Source organism: Parus major, chromosome 20 (genome assembly GCF_001522545.3).
Source record: "Parus major isolate Abel chromosome 20, Parus_major1.1, whole genome shotgun sequence".
Taxonomy (NCBI): domain Eukaryota; kingdom Metazoa; phylum Chordata; class Aves; order Passeriformes; family Paridae; genus Parus; species Parus major.
Genome location: NC_031788.1, coordinates 13,066,306 through 13,080,874, shown reverse-complemented (window position 1 = coordinate 13,080,874; position 14,569 = coordinate 13,066,306). Strand labels below are relative to the sequence as shown.

General features: G+C 44.5%; 1 long non-coding RNA gene across 1 annotated transcript in view; it reads right to left on the bottom strand.

The window, feature by feature from the left end:
• Positions 1 to 4,928: 4,928 nt before the first annotated feature.
• LOC117245376 overlaps positions 4,929 to 14,569 on the bottom strand; it is a 35,851-nt gene continuing 26,210 nt past the window's right edge. Inside the window, exons 3-4 of the long non-coding RNA XR_004500028.1 lie at positions 5,484 to 5,563; positions 4,929 to 5,386 (exon numbers count right to left, since the gene is read on the bottom strand). This is a non-coding gene — a long non-coding RNA (uncharacterized LOC117245376). The remainder of the gene's footprint in view (positions 5,387 to 5,483; positions 5,564 to 14,569) is intronic.

Below are 14,569 nucleotides of genomic sequence, written 5' to 3'. Positions count from 1 at the left end.
AGGGAAGGGGGGAAGCTGGGGCAGGGCTGCTGAGGCTGCTGCAGCACCCAGAGAGGGCTGAAATGAGGGCTGCAGCATCACCTGCCCTGTGCACACAGCCCAGGCTCAGCTCTGACCTAACCAGGCTAAAACCAAGCAGGGAGGGCAGCAGACCCCACTGCAGAACAGCAGAACTTGCAGGATCTCCCTGACACACAGAATTCACCTGAAATCCTCAGTAAACTGAGCCCGTTCAGACCTGCTCCTCCTCCTCGGAACAGCATCCATTGCCACTTCCCCAGCAATAACCCAGGCTGTTAAAGGGCTCTTAGGATCCTTTCTAAGGGGTTTGCAGGCACCTGGGGGTCTCTGTCAGCCCATCCCGAGGGCAGGTGAAGGATCCCATGGCACAGCTCTGGAGGAGCTGGGCTGAGGCACTGCCCATCGCTCCGGAATCCTGCACATTCCCACAGCAGCTGCACACCCCTTCCAGAGCTCAGAGTACAACACCAGCCCCTTCATGATCAAAACACCTCCAGATGAACCCCCTCAGAGTCCAGGAGATCCACCATGGAATTCTGCTGCTGGAAAATCTGCATCACCTGCTGCTCATTTTGACTGCTTGTACAAAAGTTGTCCCAGACTTAACCTGACACTGGAGTGCTCCTATCTGAGCTCCTCCAGCATCCTCAGCTGGGTAACACTGTGTGAAGTGTTAATTTCATAATTATTATTTTTAACATGTATTTTCCATAAAATCCAGAAGCAGCACACAGAACTGCCTTAGAAAAGTTGGGAAAACTGATCAGCACTGATCCCAATTTTCCATGGTCACACGGACTGCAATGCACAGAAGTCAAAGCCCAGGAGCAAAGCTCCAAACACAAAGGATAAGTCAGAGAAAGAAAACACATTTAATTCAGCTCCAAACACACAGGATAAGTCAGAGAAAGAAAACACATTTAATTCAGCTCCAAACACACTTTGCCCACACATATAGCCAGCAACATCTTCCCTCACAGACAGCTGACATCAAGACTCAGCTGAAACATTTCCACTATCATTCCTTGGTGCATGCAAGAGGATTTCCAAAACTGTGAAAAATAATTAATAATTTGGGATTTGGGAATTTCAGTGGGAAAAGTCTCTAAACAGACTCCCTTTTCCTACAGGGTGAGCTGAAGCATCCATGAGTTTTTACTGTAAACTCCCACTGATTTCCACGCCGTGCCCAAAGAGTCCTGGCACTGAAGCAGGTTCACATTCTAATGGGAATTAAATTAAATTCCCAATTAAATCTCTGAGGTGTCAACTGCTACCTCCTCCAAGAGAAGCAGGTGACCTCCAGGAGTCCCTTCCAGCCTGAATTATTCCATGAGCATGTGGAAAGCTGCTTTTCCCCGCTGTAGGACTGGTGTTAAGGATGCCATTTAGCATGCTCAGAGATGAAGTCTGCAGCAGGCAGGATGGAGTTAGAGGAATGCAATTTAAAACACATTTTCCTCGCAGATAATGCGATGTGTGGTTCTCCCAGGAGGAACACTCATGACCTATTCCAGTCACAACCCTTATTTATAGGTGGTGCTGGAATGAATGAAACCTGCTGCTCCGTAGTGAGGAATTTTTGTGATGCAATAACTGAAGCAGCCATCACAGAAAATTAGGTCCCTGTATGATTCTGCATGAAAACAACTTGAGGATTCTGTCTGAAGTAAGTGATTTACAGCAGAGAAATATTTCTCCCTGCTACCCAGAGGGCCCAAATTGAATCTTGGATGGAGCAGCTGCAGTTCTGAAGGACTGCTCTGTGTCAATCCAGCACTTGACAGCAGCTGAGCTGGGAGAAGGAACAATTCTGGTTTTGCCCTTTTCCTGCAGATTGGCACAAGCACTGCTGAATCCAATTCCAAGCCTAGAACCAATCTCCAATGTTTATGCCAGAAACTCTGGGGGATTGTTGAGGAAACAGCAGATTGTGAATAAAGATACTGAGCCCACAGGAGAGAGCTCCTGGGCTCTCTGAAGGGAGCAGCTGGGGCAGGGTTTGCCTGTCCCTGGTGGGATGAACCCCCCTGAACCACCAAACCAAAAAACCCAGGTGCACAAAACTTGGTGAAAAAATGGGAGACTCAAACTGCAAAGCTCAGGAGAGATTCTGGCTCTTCAGGCAAGGTCCGAGGAACAGAGTAGGAAAATTCAAGATACAAACTGAGAAATAAATGGCAACCAAAAAGCTGCCTCTTACTAATTCATAGAGAAATCCAAGTGAAATTGGTTTGCATGAACTTGTCAACTCAAAAAGGTGAAGAAAGCTTGGGCAGATGTCCTCAGGATGGTCTGTGTGTTTAATTCCTTTTGGGAGTGAGTGGAGTGTCACCACCATGCTCCAGCCCTTGATTAGAAAGCTTTGAAAATATTTGGGCAATTTAGCTATTTTAAAATAGTTTGCTTGCTTTGCAGTCCTTCCTCCCTCACCCTCTGCTATTTAAACAATGAAAGCTCAGAGGTACTAATAGTTATTCCTGAGAAATGCTGAAGAATGGGTGAGGTGACAAAACACAGCAGTGAAGGGAATAAGGAAAAGAACTTAGTGGGAGATTATAAAGAAATTTTGTTCTTTTAAAATTTATGGGAAAACTAGAACAAATTCTCTGTATTCTGTAAAGAGAACAAGCAAAAGAGTTTGACATTTTACACATGAGGACTGAATTTACTTCTGTGAGGAAGGAGAGGGACCAAAAGCAACAGACAGCAGTAACTTCTGCAGAAATTCCTGCTGGCTGGAGGATACCTTGTACTTAGTTCAGATACAAAATCAGCCCCCAAACTGTGCTCAGAGTGTTTATCAAAGGTTGATGGGCAGGATGGGGCTGCACAAAGTGAGGCTCCGCAGGGGCTGGTGCTATTCAATATTTTCATTAGTGACCTCATTGACAGCATGGATTTTGCTTATTCCACCTGCAGACAGCATCAGCTTGGCAGCCAGCTGGGGTGCAGGATCAGAATCCAAAATGATGGCGAGAAGGCAGAGAAACAGCAAGAAAAACAATGTTCAAAAGGGGCAAGTGCATCAAATGTCACCGAGGCAGCAGCACCCAACAGGGCACCATGAGGGAGGGAGCAGAGCAACAGCTCTGTGTAAAACAACCCAGGGATGGTTTAGTCCTTCTTCCATCACAGCTGGACCTCAGACGTGGAAGAACAGCCAAGAACCAGCCCCAGGTACTGATGTCACCTCAAGCTTTGGCTGACAGAAGAAAGCAGATCCTACTAAATCACTAAAATAATTCTCCATTTCTGCTTAAAACTCCTCCTAAAGACAGACATTCCAATCTAAATGTCACTGTATAGACACCTCTGCTCCCCAGGTCCTGCACTGCTGCCAGGGAGGGGCCACAGGAGGAGAAAGTTGGGTTTGGTGTCTGTGAGGGGTTACAAATAATGGACTTCAGTCAGTAACCAGTAAGAACTGGTTAACAGGCCCTGTGCCAGGAAAAGTCCATCCCTACTGAATCCACTGGGGAAAATTGCCTGAGAAGAGTTTGTTTATGTGAAAATATGAGCATAGCACTGTTGTCAAGGTCAGTAGGGCTTTCAGGGATCTGCTCCAGGGGTGCCTGGAGTTCACACAGCAGCCCCACCTGCCCTGAATTCTGTGATCAGTGACATCAATCTGCAATCAGTTTCTATCTGCAGCAACACCTTGGCTATTCCTTTATTTGCATCTCTCAGGCATCTCTAGCATTGTTATAATTCTATTTAGAGGCTGGTGCAATGGTCTAACACTGGTTTTAGACAAGAAGAGCTCATCATCACCACTGGGCAAGGAAACTCCTTGTTCCCTCTGGGGGTGGTGTCTGCCTTGGCCTTTCTGTTTTACTCCTTTTGTGCTGCCCACACCACGTTTGGAACGGGCACCTGGCACCAAGACAAACAAAAACAACAGCAGGAAAACTCATCTCTCCCAGTGCTCAGGAACACCATTTCCCAAACTGGCATCCACAATTAAAATCCTGTAAGAACACAATTCCAGCTGGACACACAGAGGAGGAGGAGGAGGAGGATGTAGGGCATAAGTGACACCCAGCTGAGGCTGTTGCATGGAGTGTTTTCTCTGTGAGCCCAGTTCATTAGAGAGAAAGCAGTGATTTAAACTACCTAGCTAACCTCTTCCAGAGCTGCAGTTTATAATCATAAATCAGGCATGTGACTACCTGGAGGCACTGGGAGTTTGCTGTTACACTGCCTTCCAGAGCTGGGAGGGAAGGAAAGTTCCTATTATTGGATCATGCAGTAGACATTGGTGCTCGAAATTTCCACTTACACTACATTAGCTCGAGGCAGTTCATTTGCTAAAATAAAAGAAACAAAGTGTAAAATATTCACTGACTTGCTCAACAAAGCAATCAAGGAAAGGGAGAAAGAGAAAGAAGGAGAGAGAGAGGAGGGAGTGTGATCCCCTCTCCCTGCTATCACACTGTTGATAAATACCATTAATGTTTAAAATTACCTCCCCCATTCGATTCAAATTTAAAAGTATTAGTGGCATTATCAGTCTGTCTATCCATCTCCCTTTATTTTGTCTGTCTCCTACTTCTATTTTGTGTGGAATTTCAAGAGATGAATCCCATTTTCTATTAATTCAATGGCTGTCACCTTGCATTGCATCACGTAACCCGGATCACAACAATGAAATCTAAGGGCTTAAATTAATAATATTGCAACACATCACTTTGTAAAGCGTCCTGCTCGTCCCTCTCCAGCCAGCTCAGGTGCTTTGCCCTCCAGGCTCTGCTTTCCCTGGCAGCTCTGGGTGGGATTGCACCTGTACAGATGCAAACAATCCATAATTGGTGACTGAATCCTCTGACTGGGTGCTGGATGGCGTTGCTTTAATAGGGTCTTGAGTTTTAACAAGATGTTTTTGCTTAAAAAATAAAATAGTTGGGGAAAAAGCTTCGGGGAATATGAGATCTGTGTTCTCTGAGTGGCATTTTCCACACCTACAAATATATGCTGACAGGTAACTCTATTGCATTACAATTGCCTTACATACAATGTCAGCTAAAGCTACATGGAAAGTCAGCATCTTGGAGCACCTCTGCATCATGAAACAGCTGAGGGATCTGCTTAACTATTACAAGTTCAGCTGTAATTTCATTAGAGCCACTAATTCTCAAATAGGAAAGGCAAAAAAAAAAAAAAAGCCAAGATTATGTGCAAGTAAATCATCAGAACCACTACAAATTCAGGAAGGAATAAAACATTCTGCCTAAAGGAAAATACAGGAGATCAAAAATACACCCTCTCCAACACTCACTGCTGTTATTCAGGCATGTCTCCTGTTATGTTTTGTCATGTAGAAACAAACTCACTAGCAGGGATCTACACTTTTAGCCCGTATTTCCTAAAAGAAATGATAAAAAAAAAAAGAACTTTGAGCAGGAGTTGTTCAGTGGCCGAGCTGAACTGTCAGAAACAGATGTTGAGCTGGGAGTGCCCACCTTGTTCTCCCCTTCCCTCGGAGGAGCTGTAGGAATATTCATCAGGCTCCAAGCAGATGAAGGCAGGCCTTGGTGAGCAGCTAGGATGGGATGAGAGGGGATTCATTAGCTAGCTGCTAATCGGCAAATAAGTTCCAGCCCAACCTGCTGAGTGTAAATGCAAATTTCCCACCTTTGGAGCCACCTCACGGTACAGCTATTGATTTATGTTTGAATGGGAGTTCAAAAAAAAGAAGTTGTCTTTTGAAGCCTCGCTATCTGAGCACGGCTCCTTTGTCCAGGTGTCTTGGGGATCTCTCGCTGCAATTTTGATCTTTGTATTCCAAAAGCCTTGGAGAGTCAATTCAGGTAACTTAAAAGTGAGATAAAATCAGAAAGGATTTGGAAATAAAGTCTTTGCCTTGTCACATTAATGCGGCCCTATCAAGTGGCAGTTTATCAAGAGGCAGCTCACAAGGTTTTAATGAGCATGCTGCCTGTTCTTGTACAATACTAATTAATCCCATTTTTTCACACTGGTGTGATTGCTTCATGAAACCCGCATTGTTTTATGCTCAGCAGCAAAGCGGGCTCTCACTGATTAAATCTCCTTCCCGGAGCTGGAGCCTGACAACTGAATTATACCTTGCTCAAAATAATAATGGGTATCAGCTAATAAATACGGTTTAACACACACAAAACTATGCAGCCAAAATCACACCACAAAATAGGAGTTTGACTTATAGGCACAGCAGTGTTTCATTAAACATCTGTATTATAATTCACTGGTTTTCCAACTGATGTAATAACTTAATTGATGAGAACAAAGACAAGCTTATTTATTCACCCAATTGCTTGCTTCTTGACTAACGTTTTTCCTTGGCGTTATTGTGGAAATAAATATGCAATATTCTTTTTATAGAAGTCTAATTTAGGCCCTTTTTTTCCCCTATTGAGAAGTCAACATCACAATCTGTTTCTGACAAGTTCTTGCTGCAGTGAAGCAAGCGGCATTATGATAAGACAGCAGCGTGTTGTTTACCCTAATGTTCAGACATTCCAGCAAAGGTGAGAGAGGTGTGATGCTTCAGGCAGTTAATAATGAATAATTGTCTGCAAATTTACATTACAGGGTTCAAAAAGCTTGTTTTCTCTCTTTTCCCTTCCCTGCTCTCCCACATGATTTAAAGCTGCTTCCACCTCAGCCAGGGAAGGGAGAACTGCAAAGTACTAATGAGAACAGCAGCACTTCTCTCTGCAAGACCAAATCAAATTAGGGATGTCACAGATATGAAATAATTTGGGCAAAATAAAGAATATTTCTTTCCCCAGCTGACAAATAGAACAATTTTTTTATTTTTTTTTTCCTCTTTTACGTGTGGCAGAATAAAATGGTCAAAACTTAAAGTCTCATTTTGCTTAAGAAGCTCTGAAAAGAGACTTTGCCACTAAGGAGCTCCTTCAAGAAGTGCTCCCTGCCGTCAATAAAGCAGAAAAGCCATCATTAACCTTGGATTTAATATAGATTTATATATGGAGCTCTGGATGCCCTGAGAGAAACTGTTTATTATTTATCTCTCATTTGTAAGAGTGCCAGCAAAGTATGAGGAATTCTACAGCTGGATCTAAAGAAATAAAGGGGAGGATTTTCAGGGGAGAAACAAAAGTCTCCTCTCCAGCCTCTCCTGTACCCTTAACTGAATTTTGCAGCTGCATTTAATGGGAAAAAAAGGAGTAGAAGTTTCAAAAATACATAATATTTATCCGTACTATCACCTTCTGAAATATTTACAGTCTGAGGAGTCTCTGTCAAGAGTTAGACCAATAGAAAAAACACTTCCAGAATAAAAATATTTTCCATTAATTGCTGTCATGTGAGTTTTTGCACTGGCCTTTGTTGTTATTAAAAATATTGTTAAAATTTGAGTTTCTATTGCTTTAGGAATTACTCTGGGCCCTTATGAAAAGAAAGCTCAAACAATGAATTAGAAGGGGCCATTCAATTAGAAAGGATACACAAGAAGGGGCTATCAGATAAGCCTTGGACTAAGATAAAAATAAAATAACAGTTTTAAAGTTGTGCTGCTCTTTGATAGAATCACCAAAAGAAGCAACAAGACAGCTTAGAAAATATGAGCAAAGAAAAAGAAATCCCTGTATTTTCACTTATTCCAATTTCATTGCAGTTGCTTTAACATCAGCATTTAACTGAGTCTCTCCAGCTGATGCAAAGCAGCAGAATCCCACAAGGATCTGATCCAGATCTCCCCTCCAGGCAGGGTCAGCATCTCCAGAGGGCTGGGAATGGGACTGGGAAGGGATCAGCATCTCCAGAGGAATGGGAATGGGACTGGGAGGGGATCAGCATCTCCAGAGGGCTGGGAATGGGACTGGGAGTGGATCAGCATCTCCAGAGGGATGGGAGTGGGACTGGGAGTGGATCAGCATCTCCAGAGGGATGGGAATGGGACTGGGAGTGGATCAGCATCTCCAGAGGGTTGGGAATGGGACTGGGAATGGGACTGGGAGTGGATCAGCATCTCCAGAGGGCTGGGAATGGGACTGGGAATGGGACTGGGAGTGGATCAGCATCTCCAGAGGGATGGGAATGGGACTGGGAGTGGCTCTCCAGGGCCAGGATTCCTGCCCTGTCCTTCCAGCAGGGAATGTGCCCCCCTCTCTCTCTCTCTGGGAGGGGCAGAGCCCAGCAAAGCAGAGAGCTCAGTCCAGCTCTGCCCAGCTCAGGGGGGATGGCAGAACTTGACAGAAGCAGAAGTTCCTGGGGAATCAGGCACTAAATCTATCCCACAAATATCATAACTCCCTGGCAGATCCAGCTATAATTAGATCATGACCTATGTCTGATATTAGAACTCAATTTGTAGAATTGATGCGCCACATGAAATAAAAAGAATTAAAGAGAATAATTAATTCCTATTAGGAAAAACAATATTAAACCATCTGCAACGATGACTTCTCCATGTGCAACCACACATACTGGCATAAAAATGCCCAAACAACTTATTTATACTTTTAAACATAAAAATACACGAAAGACTTTTGGGGGCCAGATGCAAACTATTTTTAAAAATTTGCTTGTAAGAGCAGAATAATTTGAGCCTATCCCTATATAAAATAGCTACTACATTATTTTCTAATAATTCTGTTCAGAAAAAAAAACAAACCCTTTCTCTTCTTCTAGAGAATCTAATTATTCAGTGACAGCAGTTGGCTGACTTGGGCACAACACAACATGTCAATTTTCAGTTGCTTACACAGTATCACAGAAACTGTTAGAAATTGTTTTGAAATCTGGCATACTTTGCAGTCATCCTAATTCCTCCAAGTGAGCCAAACCTGATTACATTTGGCTCACCCACAAAAGATCTGCAAGATGAGGAGAAGAACTCAAAAGATGAGGAAAGAGACTCCAAAAAACCAACAAGATTTCTTCCTCCCCGCTGCCTTCAGCTCTGCTTGGTGCAGCAGCAATTCCCCATCTGTGTGAAATGGGATGGATTGGAGCTTTCTGAAATAACCTCAAAGTCCCAAACTTTTTTTTTTTTTTGTTTATAAATTTTAGAAATGTTGATGTGGCAACTACAGGAGAAGACTGCAATGCCTTGGAGGAATTTAAGAGGCTGAGGAGAGCTCATCACCATCTGCAGCTTCCTGGTGAGGGGCAGCTGCAACTTCTGCAGGGGTGATGCAGGGACAGGAGCCAGGGAAGGGCTGGGGCTGTGCCAGGGGGGGTTTTGATGGATTTTAGAGGGTGCTGGCACTGCCCAGCTCCCCAGGGAATGGTCCCAGCCCCGAGGCTGCCAGAGCTCCAGGAGAGTTTGGGCAGAGCTCCAGGGATGCCCAGGCTGGGGTTGGTGGTCAGGGGTCATGCCCTGGATGGTCCCTGCAGGTCCCTGCAGCTCAGGGTGTTTATGATGGAATAAACCCCTCCTGCAGGAGGCAGCTGCTGCTTCCACACTCACAAACTCTGCTCAAGTTCCCACCTGAAACCCCACGTGCAGCACCAGACCAAGCACAGCATCCTCACTCTGATCAGCTCTGGGATGTACTGGGGATAAACCAGCTCTGGGATGTATTCAGGATAAACCAGCTCTGGAACAAACTTGGGATAAACCAGCTCTGGGATATTCTAGGGATAAACCAGCTCTGGGATATTCTAGGGATAAACCAGCTCTGAAAGGTGGCAAACACACAATGAGAGCAGGTAAAGCATCCAGGTGAGAGCAGGAACTCCGTGGCACAGGGAGGTGACGCTGAATTCCATCAGCTCAGCACCTCCAGCCCTCAGCCCTGCTCCTTCCAACTCTGCCTCTGATGCCAAACTCATTTGGTGGCTTTCCTCTTGGATTTAAGCAGAAGATGTTTATGTTTATGACAAAATACTCGCTGCCAAAAATACACAGCTCTGAGTGTAGAAGCACAGACCAAACCTCCCCTTTCTAATATGAGATTTTAAAAAAACCAAACTTATCTACAGTGCAAGGAAATTTAATTCAGTCTCTTTAAATTGCAACTCCAAGATTCTAAGATTTTTTTTTTTTTTTTTTTAATTGGATCCTTTGTTTGATAGACCAATGGAAAAAATGTGAGGGCCATTATTCAAATGTTTGTGGGCCCTTTTAGCTAATGGATTCCAATCTATAATTCTGCACTTGTCAACAAGATAGTTCTTCAATCATATTAAGGCTGCATAACTCAGTTCTGTCCAAATCTTCCAGGACTCCACTCTACAAAGCAAATAACATTTCCCCAGGGAGGAAAGCACGTCCTCACAACATCCAGTTCTCAGGTCCTTTCCGTGTTTCCCTGATTTTTTTTGGAATGGAAATGGATTTCTTGTAGGTGTGGCCCCATTTCCAGAAAGCCAAGCCCCCCTCCACACACACAGAGTGAAATATTCCCAGCAGTGAGACTTCAGGGCAGTTTTCTGTGTTCTCTGAAATAAGACAAGGCTTTTTTACACGAGGCTTTCAGAGGAGAGTCTGTGCCTCGTAAGCAGCTTATAAGGTAAATAGTTTAAAAGTTGACTCACATTTCTATCTCTACAAAAGCTTGCCTCTCCCTTCCTGTGCTGTGTTATCAAATGAAGAGCTGAACCGACCAGAGAGTTTTTCCTGAATTAAAAAAGGCCCATTTTGTCAGCAGGTTCAGAGCTGTGCTGTGTTTAGGGCAGGAGCTGGGTTTGGGGCTCCATGGTCCTGCACAGGGTCCCACCCTCAGCATCCCTGGGTGAGATCATCACCATCCCCAGCTCCCCCTCGAGTTACACACACCTCACACCACGGAGAGCATCTGAAACTCAACGGGAAAAATATCTCCAGACCTTCTGCAATGTCTTCTGATCCATCCCTCCTCTGGTCCCTGCACCTCTGACAGGGATCAAACTGTGCTGATTAAATCAGGTGCGTGTTATAATTACATTTCTAGATAATTATCCTTCCAGAACATGACATACAAACTTGCTGTGTGCTTTACCTTTTTTTTTTGATTGTGCTGGTATATAAAGAACATTCTTATTTTTTTACATTATTCCCTTAAACCACTTCCTAAAATAAACTCAAAGGAGCCAATAAACCTCCAGAATTAAATGGCACATGTGATGTAAAGCTGGATTTAACATCCTATTTGGGCATCACAGTCCAACCCAGGTGTGCAACAAATTCTGGATGCCACTCTTAGCTACAGTTTAGTTTTAGGTGGTTCTATGAGGAGCAGGGAACTGGACTCATTTATACAATTTGAGGTATTCTGTGATTCTAAACAGTTGCAAAAAGCAGTTTGTAAGCTTTTTCTAACTTAATGTAGATTAAAAAAAATTTTTTTTATATACTGCACTTTAAATATTTTAATAAAATATATTTATTAGTTGAATAAATAAAGAAAATTTAAGCAGCGCTCACATTCCAGCCTCAAATGTTCATTTTCACAGAGGTCAAAAAAATACGAAATATTTCCCTCCAGAGCTGTTTAGAATAAGGCCCAGTGACTGCAAGCAGGTGAATTCCTGCACTTTATTGAGTGCATTCCCACTGAGCAGCTGAGCTCCCTGGGGCTGGGAAGGAGCCTTGAACAACTTTGAGCCCTCAGACTGAAAACCCTCAGTGGTTCAGATCCCTCCAGCCTGACAGGGGGAGATTTCCCAAACGCTTCCCTGGCTGCTGGAGGCTGGAGGAGAAGTGAACAGCTCCAGGATTTTTACAGCTGGAACCGCTGCTGGCACTTCCCAAGGATTCCTGGGGTGGATCTGGTGCCCCAGAGGATGGAGAGAGCCCCGATGCTCTGAAGCCAAAGGGCCCTGGGACTGCTGAGCCCCCTCCTCTCTGCCCTGCCCCTCGCAATGAGAGGTGGCAGCAGCCCCCATTCCACCTGGAAAATATTAGCATAACTACGAGGAGAGGAAAGACAAAAACTCTCCTTAATACAGGTTGATATGTGACTTTGCATAGCACTTTGAATGTTATTAAGTGTTTGAATTTCTTCCTGTGTCTTTTTAGCCTAGATGACTGTCTTTCTCTTTCACTGACAGCCTCTGCAGGACCAAATTGACAGCTCTTTAAAGCAGTCTGACAAAAAGCAGCATTAATTAAGTCATTGCCGGACTGTAATTGTGTTAAGAAGTAAAAATCTAATATGAGAAAAGGTTAGTGAGTCCTCTCTTGTGTCAGATTTTCTACTCTCTATGAATATTAATGTCCTTAATGAAGACAATCTTTGCCTCATCAAGCCGTTGTTCTGCATTCAGGTGCCAAATCCCTGCACCATTGATTTGTTTTTAAAGAACAAATATGTCAGGGGAGAGTGACTGTCCTGTTTCTTATCAACATCATAGAGAATGCTTTTGTATTCCTGGAAAGAGTTTATAGATTTTGTGTGCCGTGTACAAGCAGTGTCTGATGGCACGGGAGGGGAGGGATGTCGAGGTGAGCTAAACTGGTTTAAGTAATTTAATAGAAGCCTCACACTTGATCACGTTAGCTTTTTTGTGTGTGCTAGCAATATCCATCTATTAACGAGGTTACCATCAGCACTTTTAATGATAAAATATGAATTATCTCTCCTGAAAGAATCCTGCAGTTTAAGCACCAAAATGAAGGATCTGGGTGATAAGGCGCTGATCATCTCCTGCTGATTATCACTCCCCTCCTCCTCCCGATCCAGCAGATAATGATGATGGTGCTGATGAATGATGATCCTTTTTAAATAGGTTGGAGGCCCTTAGGAGTCTGACTCTGCTGAGGAACGTCTGGTGCACTTCTCAGCCTTCCTCTCTCAGCCCCCACATCTCCTGCCATCCCCAAAGCTCCAAAATCCACCCCAGCTACTACAGCCTTACTACTGCTTGGGCTTGGGATTGCTGCCTCTACTCCAGCCTCTGTCAGCCACTGAAAGCTCAGCCTGCACTAAACTCAGAGCTTTTATCCCTCTGCTCTGCCAGTGCTGGGAGCTGTGAGAATCCTGCTGAGGGCATCAGAAGCCACACCAATTTCTACAGAGGGTGTAGCCAAAAGGTTCCCGCCCCTCCTGAGAGCTGGGAGATAATTAATACTGTTTTCCAAGCAGAAATCCTCACAGCAGCTCAATTGTAAAGAAATTGCTGGTGTGTGTTTTAGTACAGAAAAGTAACAAAATCCTGAGCGGTTCTTTCTTTTTAGAGACAATCTCAGCATATGTTGCACTGACAGAACAACACGAGGCTTCTTCCACACAAAATTAAACAGCTGAAGTTTTCCTTTGAGATGGATTCTGCCTGCTAGCAGAGATGGGGGGAATAAATGTTCAGTGGTGACAGCACCAACACTTCCAGGGGGACTCGGGCGGCAAAAGGAGCAGAGGAAGTTTCTGACCCATCAAACCACGAGAACAAGCTCAGAGCTGGGGACTCTCAAACGTCACCAGCACAAACCATCACCACAAATAAGGTCACCAGGTTTGTCCAGGAGGCAGAGAATGATCCTGCCCTGTCCTCTGGCCCTGAGGAGCTCTGCAGTGCAGGTGATGCTCTACCTCGACACTGGGTTTTCCTCCCTGGCAGGAGCCACGAGGGGAACAGGGACAATTCACAGGGACAGGAAAAGAGGTGATGGCTTCACACTGACAGAGCAGGCTGAGGTTGGGCACTGGGAGAAAGTTCTGCCTGTGAGGGTCTTGAGGCCCTGGAAGAAGTTAAATGCTGTTTTATGGAGAACTGGGCAGATGCTGAATTATTTTGGCTTTTATTCAGCTTGGCACACCCTTGCAGCAGCATTGTCACTTGGAGAACAACCTGAGGGCCTTTCTGGAGGTATCCCCAGTGCCCTGGCATGTCTGACCTGGTAGCAGTGACAGATTTCCCCAGGTTAGACCCAGCCTGGCTGTGTGAGAGGAGGGACCCCAGCGCTGTGCTGCCAGCGCCGCAGGACCTGGGCAGGGAGGTGTAAATAAATCCCTGCTGTGACACAGGAGCCTCTGACACACCATGTGGGACTTGTGCCTTCCATACTCAGTTTTCTCTCGGATTTATCATTTTCCCTTTTTTTTTTTTACTTTTACTGGTTCTTCTTGGCTTATTAACCTAAAAATCTCTTGGGACAGCCTTCCCTGCCTGAGCTTTCCACCGTCCAGCTGACCCACGTGCAAAGCAGAGGGACAGCACAAGAAACCATACAGCACAACCTGTGAGCCCCAAAGACCAATTAATTCTATTTCAAATAATTTAAATTAAATCTTTTTCTGCACTAGGTTTTCTTTTTTCCCCTTCCTGCAGCCCTAATTGTCTTCAGCAACACAAAGGCTGTTGTCTCACTCTTCGTGGTCATGCCCCAAAATTTGCTCCCTGTTTGTCTGACATCCCCCTCCCACCCCTGCCAGCACAGCTGGGAGACACTGGTGCTAAAAGCACCCAGGGTTAAATATCAACACATCAATTCCAATGGTGTGAACCTTAATTACTTTCCCATCAATCAAATCTTACACACAAATAAAATTAGCGATATCCCAGGCTGTTTCCTGTTTGTTTTAAAAACTCTGGAGGATTCAAAGCAGGAAAAAATAGTCAGTGCTGCACTAATCATCTTTTTCAGGATTGTCTTTGGACATTTCTTAACTGA